The following is a 15,364-nucleotide window of genomic DNA, read 5'->3' on the forward strand; positions in this document are numbered from 1 at the left end:
ATTTTGAGAACTATGGGCAGGTTTCAATTTAAAAACAAAAAGGAGTCAAGACAAATTACTCATATCAAATAATCAGGAGTTAAAACACCAAACCAAAAAAGATTAAGAGAAGGCTTGATAATTCCTTAAAGTACCACGGGTAAGCACTGGTTGGCTTTCCATGTACAACTTGCAAAGTGAAGGTATTTGTCTACTGATATAGATCATTTTTCACCTTACTATTTTATAAAATACTGAAACTTCTAATGCTTATCATCTTATAGTTCTATAGATTTCTGTACTCATAGCAATTTTCACACATCTTAAAACCAAATCAAAATTTAAATAGGACACAAATTTTATGATAAATCAGTTACAATACCATTACTATTCAACTGGTTTACATGGTAGCAGTTTGAAGGAGCAAAACATCATCTCAATGTCAAAAAGCACATGCCTTTTACTGTTCTGATTTCCCGTTAGTAATTATACTATTAAATTGATCATTATGGCATCAATTCTGCAGAGGTGTCTCAAAGAGTGCTGTGACAATTCTCACTCATTAAATTTTACAATGTTCTGATATAATCACAAATATTTTGTCTTAATTGCATTTTACTGCTAAAAGACACTTGCTTACTTTGTGAGCTGTGCAAATCAGGAAACAACAGATGTTAGCAAGGATACCAGGAAAGGGGGACACTTTTGCACTGTTGCTGGGAATGCAAACTGGTGAAGCCACTCTGGAAAACAGTATGGAGGTTCCTCAAAAAATTGAAAATAGAACTACCCTATGACCCAGCAATTACACTACTAGGTATTTATCCAAAAGATACAAAAATGCTGATTCGAAGGGGAACATGCACCCCAATATTTATAGTAGCATTATCAACAATAGCCAAATTATGGAAAGAGCCCAAATGTCCTTCGACTGATGAATGGATAAAGAAGATGTGGTACACACACACACACACACACACACACACACACACACGCTGGAATATTACTCGGCAATCAAAAAGAATGAAATCTTGCCATTTGCGACAGTGTCAGTTGAACTACCGTGTATTATGCTAAGTGAAATAAGTCAGTCAGAAGAAGACAAATATTATATGATTTCACTCACATGTGGAATTTAAGAAACACAACAGATGAACATAGGGGATGGGAAGCACAAATAGGATACAAACAAAGAGGGAGGCAAACCATAAGAGACCTTTAAATACAGAGAACAAACTGAGGGTTGCTGGAGGGGAGATGTGTGGGCTAATGGGCTAAATGTATGGTGGACATTAAGGAGGGCACTTCTTGAGATGAACAATAGGTGTTATATGTAAATGATGAATCACAAATTCTACTCCTAAAACCATTAGTACACTGTATGTTAACTAACTTCGATTTAAATTAAAAAAAAAAGACAAGAAAAAAATAAATAAAAGGCCTGCCTCTTTATTGATACTGTAAATTGACATACTACTTTTTCTGAGAACATTACAAGTATTTCCCAAAATAATTTGATGATAGCCTAGGTAATTATTATCCAGATTGCTGAGATATGTATGTATGACTGCAATAACAACAATAGACTTTTCCAGCAACAATAAGTAAATAAAAGTGCCAAATTATTAAGTACCCATTATTTTACTTATTTATTTAGTTCATTAGTTAGGTTTTGTTTATAGAGACTGAAAGTTACTTCAATTTATATATAGATTAAATGTGTTGAAGTGAGAAACAAATTTTGTGTGTTCAGTAGAAAACAGTTACATTACAACTTATTTTACACAGGCTAAAATATTAGCAATGTCTTCATTTTTGTTTGTAAAGCAGAAATATATAAATCTATATATTTTTAGAGTTTTCCTTCTTCCTAATATATTTTGTATATTGTCTTAAAACATATTTTAGGCCAGAAGTATCACAGCTCAAGTAAAATAATCAGATTCCTTAGCCAGAGACAATTCTCATATACATTCTCTGAATCTTATTTTGATCTTTATGAGAAGTTTGAGCATATGCACTTGTTTTCAAATACACCTATAAATTATCGTATCACTATAATTTCTTAAAATATCCCTGGATTTTTATTAAAATAATGATAAAATGCCTACCTAAATTTCTCTAGGACAATAAACACAGAGAAACAATGACTTCCTACAGCAACATTTATTCCTCACATATTTCATAAAGCAATTTTGAAACTAGGAACTAGAATGACGAATTTGTCAGCACAGAATTAATTTGCGCTTCATTCAATGTGCCGATTGTTTGTTTCTTTATTTTTGCCAAAGGAAACCTGTATCATTGTTACATCACTAGGAAAATAACCAATAAAGTGTGCCTCTTTTAAGTGGTTCCATTTTATACGTGGAATTGTAAGATTTTCTCAAATGTTTTTGATCCACTTTCATATCATTCATGGTAACCCTGAGTAAAAAAAAAAAAAAAGACATACACATTAACATAAGTTGAAAGAGTGTGAAAGTCTGATTAAATGAAAGCACTGATGGGTGTTTAGGTAATATTTCCAGAGCTTGTTTATTAGGCTCATCAGTGTTTCTGTTGTCTGGTGAACAGATTCACCCAAAAGTGGACCCAGTTGTGCAGTCTGGATTTCCTGGACCACATGCTAGATGGGAACAGAGCTGCCTTTTTCTCCCAGTGGGAGGGGTTGCAACTGAAATCAGCTTCCCATAGGGTGGCTTCCTCACCCCTATACGGGGTGCAATTTACCAAAGATCCCCTGCAATTTACCAAAGATCCCAATCGCTCCAGGTGCTACAAATGCCAGGTCACTCAAATAGCATCATGTATAAACCAAACAGGATGGTTCTCACACTTCAATATAAAATGTAAGAAACAGCAGACAGTCTCTCCTGTAGAGCACAAACCCACTGAATGTTTGTTCGTACCCGGTACAGTACACACCTTACAGGCTGATGGCAGGATTGCAGGACCTGTGCCCTCTCTTGCTTATCTGTGGTTTGTAAGTTTTCTCCATAAAGACTCTTTACTGGGGCGCCTGGGTGGCTCCATCGGTTAGGCGTCCAACTCATGATTTCAGCTCAGGTCATGATCTCATGGTTTGTTAGTTCAAGCCCCCACCAGGCTCTGTGCTGACAGTGTGATACCTGCTTGGGATTCTCTCTGTCTCTCTTCTTTGCCCCTTCCCCATTCTCTCTCTCTCTCTCTCAGAAATGAATAAACTTAAAAGAAAAGACTGTTAAACTTTAAAAAAAAAAGACTTGTTATTAACCACATCATTAACATTGTAGATTTGAATGCATAACTATTATTGATACAAAAAAAGTTATTTTCAAAAGCCTATAAATTCTTAGATCAATAATTCATGATTTAAAAGCAAAGATTTTTTTATCCAACAGTCTTATATACTCTTTCAGTAGGTGAGAATTCATAAAAATGAAAGTAGTTCAATTCTAAAAATGCTTGACCTTTGATTATTATACAGGAAGTAAAACATCAATCAAATTTTCTGTGGTATGAAATTAAATAATCTTCAGAATTATGCCATGTATAAACCAAATTAACTATTAGATAAAAAATATTTATGTTGTTTTAATATTTGTTTTTAGTTTCTTTGTGACATTCTAATTTATACCTTATTATAGCCCTCTTTTGTTTTGTACATGGATTTTTACATAGTACATTAGTAGTTTCAATCTTCCTTTTGTAGCAAAACCTTGTTTCAAATAAAATTTTACACACAATCACAATATATAAAGTATTGATACAGTTTGAAATTTGTTATAGAAACCATTCCCAATTGATGACCACACATTTTTTTTTAAGTTTTCAATTCCAGTCAGTTAACATAGAGGGTTATATTAGCTTCGGGTGAACAATGTAGAGATTCAACAACTCTATACATTACTGGGTATTCATCATTATAAGTGTACTCTTAATCCCCATCACCTATTTCACCCATCCCCCTCCACCTTCCCTCTGTTGAGCATCCATTTGTTTTCTGTAATTAAGAGTCTGTTTCTTGATTTCTATTTCTCTCTCTTTTCCTCTGTCTCATTTTGTTCCCTTTCCTCATTTTTGTTTCTTAAATTCCACATATGAGTGAAATCATATGGTATTTGCCTTTCTCTGACTGACTTATTTCACTTAGCATTATACTCTAGCTCCAATCATGTTGTTGCAAATGGCAGGATTTCATTTTATGGCTGAATAATATTCCATTGTGTATGTATATCACATCTTCTTTATTCATTCATCAATCAGTGGACACTTGGGCTGCTTCCATATATTAACTATTGTAAATAATGCTGCTATAAACATAAGAGTGCATGTATCCCTTTGAATTAGTGTCCTTGTATTCTTTGGGTAAATATCCAGTAGTGTGATTGGTGGATTATAAGGTAGTTTCAGTTTTTATTTTGGAGGACCTTCCATACTGTTTTCCACCATGGCTGTACCAGTTTGTATTACCACCAATAGTGCAGGAGGGTTCCTTTTCGCCACATCATCGCCAACACCTGTTGTTCTTGTGTTGTTAATTTTAGTCATTCTGACAGGTGTAAGGTGATATCTCATTGTGGTTTTGATTTGTGTTTCCCTGATGCTGAGTGATGATGAGCATCTTTTCATGTATCTATTGGCAATCAGGATGTCTTCTTTGGATAAATGTCTGTTCATGTCTTCTTCCTATTTTTAATTGGATTATCTGGGTTTTTTGGTCTTGAGTTGTATAAATTCTTTATATGTTTTGGATACTTACCCTTTATTGGATATATCATTTGAAAATATCTTCTCCCATTCCGTAGGTTGACTTTTAGTATTTTCTATTGTTTCCTTTGCTAGGCAGAAGTTTTTTATTTTGAGATACTCCCAATAGTTTATTTTTGGTTTTGTTTCCCTTGCCTCAGGAGACATATGTAGAAAGAAATTGCTATGGCTAATGTCAAAGAAGTAATTGCCTATATTCTCGTTTAGGACTTTGATGGTTTCCTGACTCACATTTAAATTTTTAATTCATTTTTAATTTATTTTTGTGTATGGTGTCAGAAAGTGGTCCAATTTCATTCTTCTGTATAGTGCTGTCAATTTTCCCAACACCATTCGTTGAACAGACTTTTTCCCATTGGATATTCTTTCCTGCTTTGTCCAAGATTAATTCACCATATAACTGTAAATTTATTTCTGGATTTTCTTTTTTTTTTTTTTTTTTTTAATTTTTTCTTACATTTTATCTATTTTTGAGAGAGAGAGAGAGAGAGAGAGAGAGAGCACACATGCACAAGTGGGGGAGGGGCAGCGAGAGGAAGACACTGAATCCGAAGCAGGCTCCAGACTCCGAGCTGTCAGCACAGAGCCCGACGCGGGGCTCAAACCCACGAACCGTGAGATCATGACCTGAGCCGAAGTCAGTTGCTTAACCAACTGAGCCACCCAGGCACCCCTATTTCTGGATTTTCTATTCTGTTCACCCGCTAAATGTGGGCAAGAGATTTAGCTTCTCTTACACTCTGTTTTAAAATTAATAATAATAATGATATAGTTTTCTTTATAGATAATAATTTTATAGAAAAACAATGAATTCAAAAAAATGTCTTTTTAAAAATATTTAATTAATTAATTAATTTATTTACTTACTTATTTATTTTGAGAGAGAGAGAGAGAGAGAGAGAGAGAGTGCATGCACGCATGCGTGAGACAGTGGGGCAGGGTCAGAGAGAAAATCCCAAACAGGCTTTGCACCGCAAGATCATCATCTAAGCTGAAATCAAAAGTCAGACACTTAACAGACTGAACGAACCAGGCACCCCAATAAAATGTCTTCTTGGGCAAAGGGAACGGTATATTGTGAATTTGGTTAAGAGCATAAGCCCCGGTGCTGTACCACCTGGGTTTAGATAATAGCCAAAATACCTATTAACTCTGTTATCAGGCAAGAAATCCAAGTCAATGTGCCTCGGTATCCTTAGCTGTAGAATGGAAATGCCAACAGCACTTACCTTGCAGTGTTGTTGTGTTAGGAGAAGTCTACTTATGTGACCACTTAGAACCATGATCGGGTTTCATAAGTGTCCTCTGAGGGGAGGACACCTATGAAATACTTACCTATTATGAAGTTAAGTATATAACTGATGATCCAAATCACAATACTTTTGACATAAAAGGTATTTCATTAATAAGTATTCCCAAACACAAACCAAGAAACTCCCAGTCAAACTGGAATATATGATTAACTTAGCTAATAGACTCTTAACTTGATTACAAGATTCAAAAATATCTTTTAAAAATATAAATATAACATTAATCAATACTAAAGGGTTATTAAGAAAAATAGTCAAAGACGTAGGAATTTATGATGTATTAATTCTGATGAGATTATGCTTAGAAAAATAGTAACAATAAAGTGAAAACGAAGGGCTGACAGTTAGACAACTAACAATAAAGAAGAGAAAGTCTACCAGAGAAGGTTATAAAATATACAAGTATGTATGCTTCAAAAATGGCCTTTGTCATACTTGATAAAGCCCTCAAATATTTGTTTACAAGAATACTGTTTCTCATAATTATGCTATTAAAGTGAAGCGAGAAGTAATGAATGCCATTTTTTTTTACTGTCATGTCTTTCTCACAAAAATTGTGCCAAACAATATTCTGTTTAGGAATTAGCCTACAGTGGCAGTTACAACCTATATTTCATTAAATGAAAGGTAAATAAACATATTTTCATTGCACTTATTTCTTTTTTCAAGCTAAATACCCAATGTAATTTTAACATTAAATATGAAATGTTGCTTTCAATTTTAAGTGGATTCACTTTGATTTTCTATTTTCCAATGCCAAATATCCTTGACTAATAAGGACCTGCAGGCCCTTCTCGAATAAGGACACTGCAAAGATTAAATAAAATAAGGCACCATCAACACTTACCAGAGTGCTTAATGCATGCAATAAAGTTTAATACAGTTTAAATTTTATTATTTATACTTGCTTCCTTGCTAAACACAAAGATTAAAAAAGTGAATGAAATATAGATTCTGCCCTCTTAGTGCTTACTCTGCAGTTGGAGATTCTGATAGTCCAAATACATATTACAAAGCAATCTAGTAAATACCATAATAGAGATTAGCCAAAAATTCTGGCTAGAGGTGTAGAGGCAGATGATTTATAGAATAATTTTAAACCATTTTTAAATCACAGAGGTATGATTTTCAAAGAACTAGGAGAACTGCAGAATACTCAGCACATAACAACATCTTGCAAACCACTGCCTCAAGAGACCTGGCCAAACCATCATGGCTTCTAGCAGTGTAAAGCCATTTCCCTAGAATGACCTCAGCTCCCCTTAAAATGCCAGGAGAATTGATTGTTCCAGCCAAAACCTGATGATAGACAGATAGGCTCCTGAACCCCTTTGTAGGGCAGTTAGCTAAAAAGGTTGTAATTTTAAATCCTTTCTGTGTCCTTAGAGAAGTAAATCTACCACTGAACACTGTTTCTGCAAGTACTTGAGAGCTGTCTCTTTGAAATGTAAACATTCAGGGAGATGACTCTCCCTCTCCCTGCCAGTCCCTGTGGAGGATAAGGACCTAAATTGATGGGTGCCTTGCTCTAACTTATACCACTGCCTCCTGTCATAAAGACAGAAGGAGTCTGTTTCCCCTTCAAGTAAAGCGCCAACTAACAAACCTAGAAGGTCTAGTCAACCCTTTAACAGCCATCAGTGCCTTCCCCTTAGTACACCTCAGCCTTTCAAGTCTCTCAATTTTTGTTTGGGCAAAATTCGTTTCTATCATGCTGGACCTTCTTCTTTATTGAAGTTATTGAATAAAATATAGTCTTACCACTTTAGTGCCCAGCTTCAACTTTTACACGGGAATACCAAAGAGAACTGAAGAAAACTTTAGATCTATTTCTTAACTTCTTTGAATGGCTTTAAAAAGACCTATCATGCCCTTGTACTTATTATCTTTGGACAATAGAACAAAAATATCTTGTAAGTATAATTAGATCACCTGAGCTTCTGTATTTAAGTAATCTAATGACACTTCTCACCATCATTTCACTAAGGGAAAATAGCACTGATTATTCAGCTCATATGTTATTCATTTTTAAATTCTTAGAAAAATACTCTCTGCAAGCTGATCAAACTGTACTTTTATGTCACTCCAAACCTGGTGCTTTTTTATTTTTATTTTTTTCACAAAGAAGTCTGAGCAGAATGAGGTGTCTATGCAGAAGGAAAGTCTGTGCAATGAAACATTGTGCACATCCTGGGTCTTTGTCCTCGGGTCCAAGCCTTGTGCTCCTTGTTCTGCTCTGTAACTCAGTGTAGCTGCTTTCCTCGTTCAGATATTGTCTGGTTACTTTCAACAAAGGCATTTCAGCAACACTAGAGGGAGGAAACTAGGCCAAGTCAGGGTTTTTCTCACTGCTCCTCTCTGCCTCAGGCAGCATCTCTCCAGGGTCTAGCCCTGAAGAAGAATGCCCCATGGTTCCTTCACCCCCAGGGACACAGGCCTGGCATCCAGGAGTGTCATCTATACTTTGTTCAACACCCTGGGATAGCTTTTGCTACTCTTAATGTGGTCTCCGCTTTTCCACGACCCGTGTCACCACGTCCCTGCAGTACATTTTCTCTCCTATAAAAATATAAAGCTGTGTCCGTTTTTCTGGCTAAACCCTCATGGAGACAAAACTCCCTAGAGGAAAAATGAAGTTAATGATGCGAGCAAGCAGGAGGAGACAGTCAGAAATGTCTTAGACCATAAAACAAGTCAATTCTTGGTTTAAAATAGTGATTTGTATCTTACAGTTTCCCTGCAATTACATGATAAATCTCCATTTGTGTGGCATTTTAATATAATGAATACAGTTAACTTTTGAAGACAGAAAACATAGAGTTAATCCATGTTTCTGGGATTACAGTTCATCTTATCATAGCTATCATGTCATCTAAAATAGACTCTAAGCTCTAATAACTCTAAGCATGTCAATACATAGTTATTAGAGCCCCATCTGAGAATTTCAGAAGTTCAAAAACATCAAGGACAGCAACAACCATAGAACCATTCATAGCCTAAACTGGCATTCTCCTACCTAAATCAGCTTCTAATTAAAGCTAATTATTTTCAATTTTTCCCTCAGCACAAACACATTTATACAACCATTATTCAGTCATAAATATGTATTGTCACCCAGAGCAGTGCAGAAGACCTATTTATCGCTTAAAAAATACATTAATTTGTACCTTATAAATTACCAAATGTAAAATCTATTGTCTTATAGAGAATTATTTTCTTTACTTGTAGTATTTAATGATTAGCTAGTCTTATATATGATGATTTCTAAAAAACAACAAAACAACAACAACAAAGAGCCTACATCTTTTTACCTTCTAAAACATCATTACCTATGATTCACAGATTTCTTAAAGTGTGGTCAGCGAAAGAGCTCATGAAACAGAATCAGTTGAAGGGCTTGATACAATTACAGATTCCTGGGTCGATATAGAGGAATTAAATCAATTTATCCGGCTCCAGTTGTAGCTCATTTCATAAAACAGACCGTACAATGTTTCGAAAATAACAATATGTGTATATCAATATAGAGATTTAATAATAATGAAATAGTGAAGAACTTTCAGATGTAACAAATGTTTGCACTGAAATATAAAAGCCCTCTGATGTGCCTACTTCCTTATAAAATCAGATCAGAAACTTAAAATATGGAAAATAAAGTGTAAAAGCAGGACACAGGACTGATACAGAAACGTCTATCCTCAAAAGGAAGTACACTGTTTGAATGTACATTTAATAAGCTAAAATGGGCAATAATCAGAGAGAAGATTCTAACATAAGTGATCACATTAGCAAAGGCAGTTGGAACATTTAGTGCCGATTTTATTTAGTGCTACATAAGGACACTACAAAACAAGTTTCAACAGAAATAGCTTCTGCTTTATGTCAGCTTTCAGTTTTAGACTATTCCTGACAGTTGACCTCTCCAACTGGGGTTGAGAATTTTAGTTTGACCATTTGGTCAGGAACCCTCCCCAAGGGATCAGTATGAGACAAAGGAAAACTTTTAAAAACCGTAAATTAGGTACACCACAGTTTGCACCTCAAACTAAGGTTCAGTCTATTTGCTAACGGTTTTAAAAAATGAAGATTTACTCCATAACCCTCAAAATGCATGCTTCATCTCTGTCTGTCATACTCACCCCTCTATTGTCATACTAAACTCTAATAACATGAAACTAACTGCAGTTCCTATAATGAGTGCTGCTCTTTCATTTTTTTTTTTTTTTCTCAACGTTTATTTATTTTGGGACAGAGAGAGACAGAGCATGAACGGGGGAGGGGCAGAGAGAGAGGGAGACACAGAATCGGAAACAGGCTCCAGGCTCCGAGCCATCAGCCCAGAGCCCGACGCGGGGCTCGAACTCACGGACCGGGAGATCGTGACCTGGCTGAAGCCGGACGCTTAACCGACTGCGCCACCCAGGCGCCCCGAGTGCTGCTCTTTCAAACAATCTCTCATTTCCACAGGGAATGTATTTTTTTTTTAAGTGAAATTCTTTTCTCTCCCCGACTTCCATTCTTCATGAATGCTACTTTCTCCGTGATGGCTTTTCTAAGGCACAGACCACGAACATTATTGTATGTTATCATTTTCCTTGGAATATTCAAAGTATATTCTGCAAGAAAATAATATTTTAGGCATCATTTGGCACGCGATTATCATCTTCGAACTTGCTCTGTACTCTGTACGTTGCTCTGTACGTTGAAAAGTAGGCCTTTTAATTTTCCTTTTGGTTTCCTGGTACTTACAAATAAACCATGGTGAAGAATTCCCATTTGATAATGTCACCCAGAGGAATGCTTCATGACACACAGATATCCTGTATGCTGTAATAATTAAATAATTTGGTTCAGCATTTAAAATAATAACAAATAGGATACATGAATTTGGTGAAGTGAAGAATCACGACGTCAGAATCTGCATATCATAACAAGTCTATCTTTGCAAGATTTCCTGGTAAAAGTGAAATTAAATACTGTTTAAATTTATGTGACTGAAATACATTTTTAAAAACCATGACAGAGGATAATAATTATACATCAGTTTGGAGAAATGGTAAATATCTGAGTTAAGTTATTTTGGTTAAATTCATAGATAATCAAGCTAATTTTATGATGAGAGCATGATAAAAAACATAATTCTACTGACTTTTTGAAAGAAAGGCAATATATATCAATATTTTGAAATATATAGAAATGGTAATCACACTGAATTGAGCTGGCCAGTGAAACACCAGTATTTTTTGTAGGCCTAAAGAATAATTCTAATATAAAAAATGTGTGAAACCAGATAGAGAGTTTCTGCATTTAGGAAAAAAACTTAGCAGTCCATAAGACTTTGTAGCCTATTAATTTTATTCAGAAGTTTCTGGTCCACTTCCAGGAACAAAATGGACCTATGTAATTCATTTCTTTCTCGATGCCCTCAGGCACTATTTAGATGGCAATATTTAACTGAATCAATTTTTAAGAATAAGAACATACCATTAAATATAATATGGAAACTTGTAACACAATGCTTTGGCCAGCATTAGGATATTTTATAAGATAATATAAATATGTATAATATATGCAATATAAATATAAAAATATGTATGAATGCACAAAATGGTTATGATCATGGACTTCTGAAAACATCTTCTACGTATCAATAAACTATATTTCACTGGTTTTATCTGCACAAGTCAAATATTTCCTTATAATAGATGCTTTTAGTTTGTATGGACAAGGCACTCTTAGAGAGTAATGATTTTTCACCCCATTTGTACTGATTTCTAAGTACCTAATGTCATTCAGAAACACTGAGCTAAACTAAGGGATGTCAAAACATGTTGGGATCATATGGACAGTTCTGTCCAAGTAGTACCTTAAATCTGTTATTTTTTTCTTTTTCTTGTAGAAAATCTGTCAAATATATATTCTATGAGGAGTCGCAAAATTTCAAGTATATGAAAGTATCAAATTCAAGTTTTAGCAATGTGACTTTTAATACTTAAATTGTCCTTCAAGAAATGTGAAATGAAGCAATTTTAGATTCAGTTAGATATTTTATAGTACTATATAATTCTTCTCTTTTAAAAGTCAAGCACCTTTAATTTTTAGCTAATTCAAGCAATTTTATTAAAAATAGAAAACTGTAAATCTTTTAAAATAATGAAGAGTCTCCACATTCTTACACAAACCTAGTAAAACTGGTATTTTAGCTTTTACATGTTACCATACATATAGATGAACAATTTTATTTTGTCGCATTTCCTTAAAAGAGTGAGCTTTTAAAAATGTAACAGATATCATACGTATTTCTATATTTCTACATTGTCTAAACTATTTTAATTACTAATAAAGAATTAATGGATTGTTTTGTATTTCATTCATGAAGAACTCCAGTAGATATATGGACAAATGACATTATCAGATAATGTACATAAAGAAAAATATATTTTTACTGGCTTAATGGGATATCCTTGATAGATCAAAAATAGAACATAATTTTCTTTTCAAATAGGAAATGATTCTAATGTGCATTCATATTATAGCCTTTCCCTTTATTGACACATCCTCCTATTATGAACACGGTAGACATTTGGAACAGAACATGTAAAGATTTTAAACACTTTCAGGTATGAACAGTCTCATTTTAATTTCTAAAACTGAATATTAAAACTCAAAATCAGAATATTAATCTGCAGTCCATTTCAATGACCCCCATCCCCCACCACCACCATTAGCAGTTTCAGCCCTTCTGGAGAATTCTGAAGACCAGCAGGGTGGGTTGAGTTGAGGTCTGTTCTGTCATTCTTCTTACAGGACCTCCTCTCTTACTCACCACATGCTCCATTAATCCTTCACTCCATCCTTCCTGTCTTCTTCCCTCACTAAAATTTCTTCATTTGCAGAAATAGTTAGGGGAGAGCGATGGAAGGAAAGGACCTAAGGTTTTCTACCACGCTAGGGTAATTTTTGATTCCTCTTAGCTTCTGAATGCCTGCTTTCATGCCATGAGACATTCTCATGGGTTCTTTAGTGGACTTTTGTAGGTATCCCTACAAGAGTTTCATGCTGTACTGTTCCAACAGTCCTGACATGGAAGTAGACAGTTATTACTGCAAATGTTTAAATATGACCTTCATTAATGAGGAAGCTATCATCCATGATTGTTGGTTTACCACTGGTTTTACCTCTCTTACAGAATATTACTCAACTTCATGCTCCAAATGGTGAATGCATTCACTTTCTTTTGTATCTTTTAGGCAAGTAAACATTGATTATCCAAATGATGTTTGTAGCTTCTCTTTCAGTCAGTCTTTATCTATGGCTGACACTTTTCATACTGTGGATATACTAGTTAATTGCAGATCTGGGATTAACACAAAGAATCTGATCTCTTTATCGCTAAATGTCTCTAGCAAAATGCTAGATGTGAACAGAAGAGATATTGTTATGATGACTCATTGGTCTACATACCATTTATGATTTGAGAGGGCTAAACCTTGAATATGATTAGACATAAAACTTATTGAGATTAGATGTTCCTGGGAAAAAATAGAAGAATATATAAAACTTGGTATATTAGTGGTAAGGCTGGATCTGTGGGAAAGGTCTCTGTTGGCTTGACATTCTTGGTAAATAAAGCAAAGATAAGTCACTCCAATGGTCCAAGTTATTCCCTGTGTGCCTTTGATTTACCTGGCCTTACATTCAGAATACCTTTATCAAGTATTCTCAATATCCAATCCCAATTATAAGATGCATATTCATGGCTATCACAACAAATACAAATCTAACTAGAAGAGACAAAGAGTACTGGTTCACTCTCACATAGTTTCAATATGAACCACTGCCATCATGCTAACACTATAAAAGGTAACCCGGCAAATCTCAGAGGCTGATTATCAGAATAAAAATAGACATAACATCACAGAGTAACACAGTTGAAATTAATTATCACCATGTGCGATGTTTCACTGCAAGGGTTTGGTGAGTGTTATTTAATGCTGTGATTCAGGGTACCAGGTTTCTCCCATTTTGTATTTCTGATATGAGAGAGCCCTGGAGAGCTCTGCTTCTGGTCAGCTCATAGCCAAAGACAATAGAAAAAACTACATCTTTACCACTATGGTCTAAAGGGACATGTGTTATTTTGCCTCCTTTCCATTATTAATAATTAGTTACAGAGCTCCTCTTAAATGTGAAAATTTCTGGAAAATGTATTTCTTGGATGGGCATCAGCTTCCCAGAAACAAATCTATACTGTGGAAGGAAAACATGACTCCTTGCATAATATGATCTGAGTACAGTAGGACATACAAATAAAAATGCAGATATAAAGAAAAAAACAAACTCAGATATATTTGAATTCGTCAGTATATCACATGAAAATTGATGAGAAATTAATTTCATAAAAATTTGAATAATACACATAAATATATACGCAAATATGTTTTGTTCAGTAAAATTTCTTGTCCAGTGTTCATGAAATATTTAATATATGTCTAAAAGCAATAATTTCAGGGTATTCTGGAGAAATAAAATTCTTAGATAACAATGAAATTTAAATGGAATAATACCTTCCATTTATAACATTATTTTATAAGCTTTATCTGTGATATGCTATAAAAATAATAGAACATATATATGAAGTCCTGATAATATATCCATTTCACCAAAATGAAAAGTAAAGTGAGAGTAGATGCATTTCCTTTAAGTGATAAAAGCTGATTTGAACACATCCTGTCTGATACCACAATCTTCAATTTACCCATAATGCTATGTTGCCTACTTTACATAAGATATTAAGTTAAAACAAAAATTTAAAACAACTATTTGGAATTTAAACAAATGAAATTTTGAGCAGACCAACTATATACAGGCAGTGGTATATTAATGTTGCACATGTATGTTGTCCTTTTCAACCCAATTTACACAGTAAGTGCCTGAGAGCAAAGTAGGATAATACAAACAATAATGAAACCTGTCAAGAACCAGAGCTCTTATCAATTTACTGATAATTAAATCAAGAGGCAGAGAGATGTTCAGGATGTTCAGGTTGGCACCCCAGATTATTTTCTTTCACATTAGATGCATTAGGCACAGTATAAGATTTTTACCCTGTGATTTTTAAGAGAGATGTGGAGTCACCTCATTTACATGAAGGAGCCACTTAGGTTATAAAACTTCTCCATCTTAAACATTTACATAAATTGTGCAACACTTTTTTTAGTGAGTTATCCACCATAAACAATAGATTCCAACCATTCACCATGAGTAATCCTATCTGCTATAAGCAGTCTAGATTAGCATTTTTCTGCTAGAGGTATTTTTTT

At 34.4% G+C, this 15,364-nt stretch overlaps 1 long non-coding RNA gene across 1 annotated transcript in view; it reads right to left on the reverse strand.

Moving 5' to 3' along the window:
• Positions 1-1,412: 1,412 nt before the first annotated feature.
• The window catches only part of LOC147578603 (uncharacterized), a 40,804-nt gene continuing 26,852 nt past the window's right edge, over positions 1,413-15,364 (reverse strand). Inside the window, exon 2 of the long non-coding RNA XR_015254318.1 lies at positions 1,413-2,406. This is a non-coding gene — a long non-coding RNA (uncharacterized LOC147578603). The remainder of the gene's footprint in view (positions 2,407-15,364) is intronic.

Source organism: Puma concolor, chromosome C1 (assembly GCF_028749965.1).
Source record: "Puma concolor isolate L17-30 chromosome C1, mPumCon1.1.hap2, whole genome shotgun sequence".
NCBI classification, from domain to species: Eukaryota; Metazoa; Chordata; class Mammalia; order Carnivora; family Felidae; genus Puma; species Puma concolor.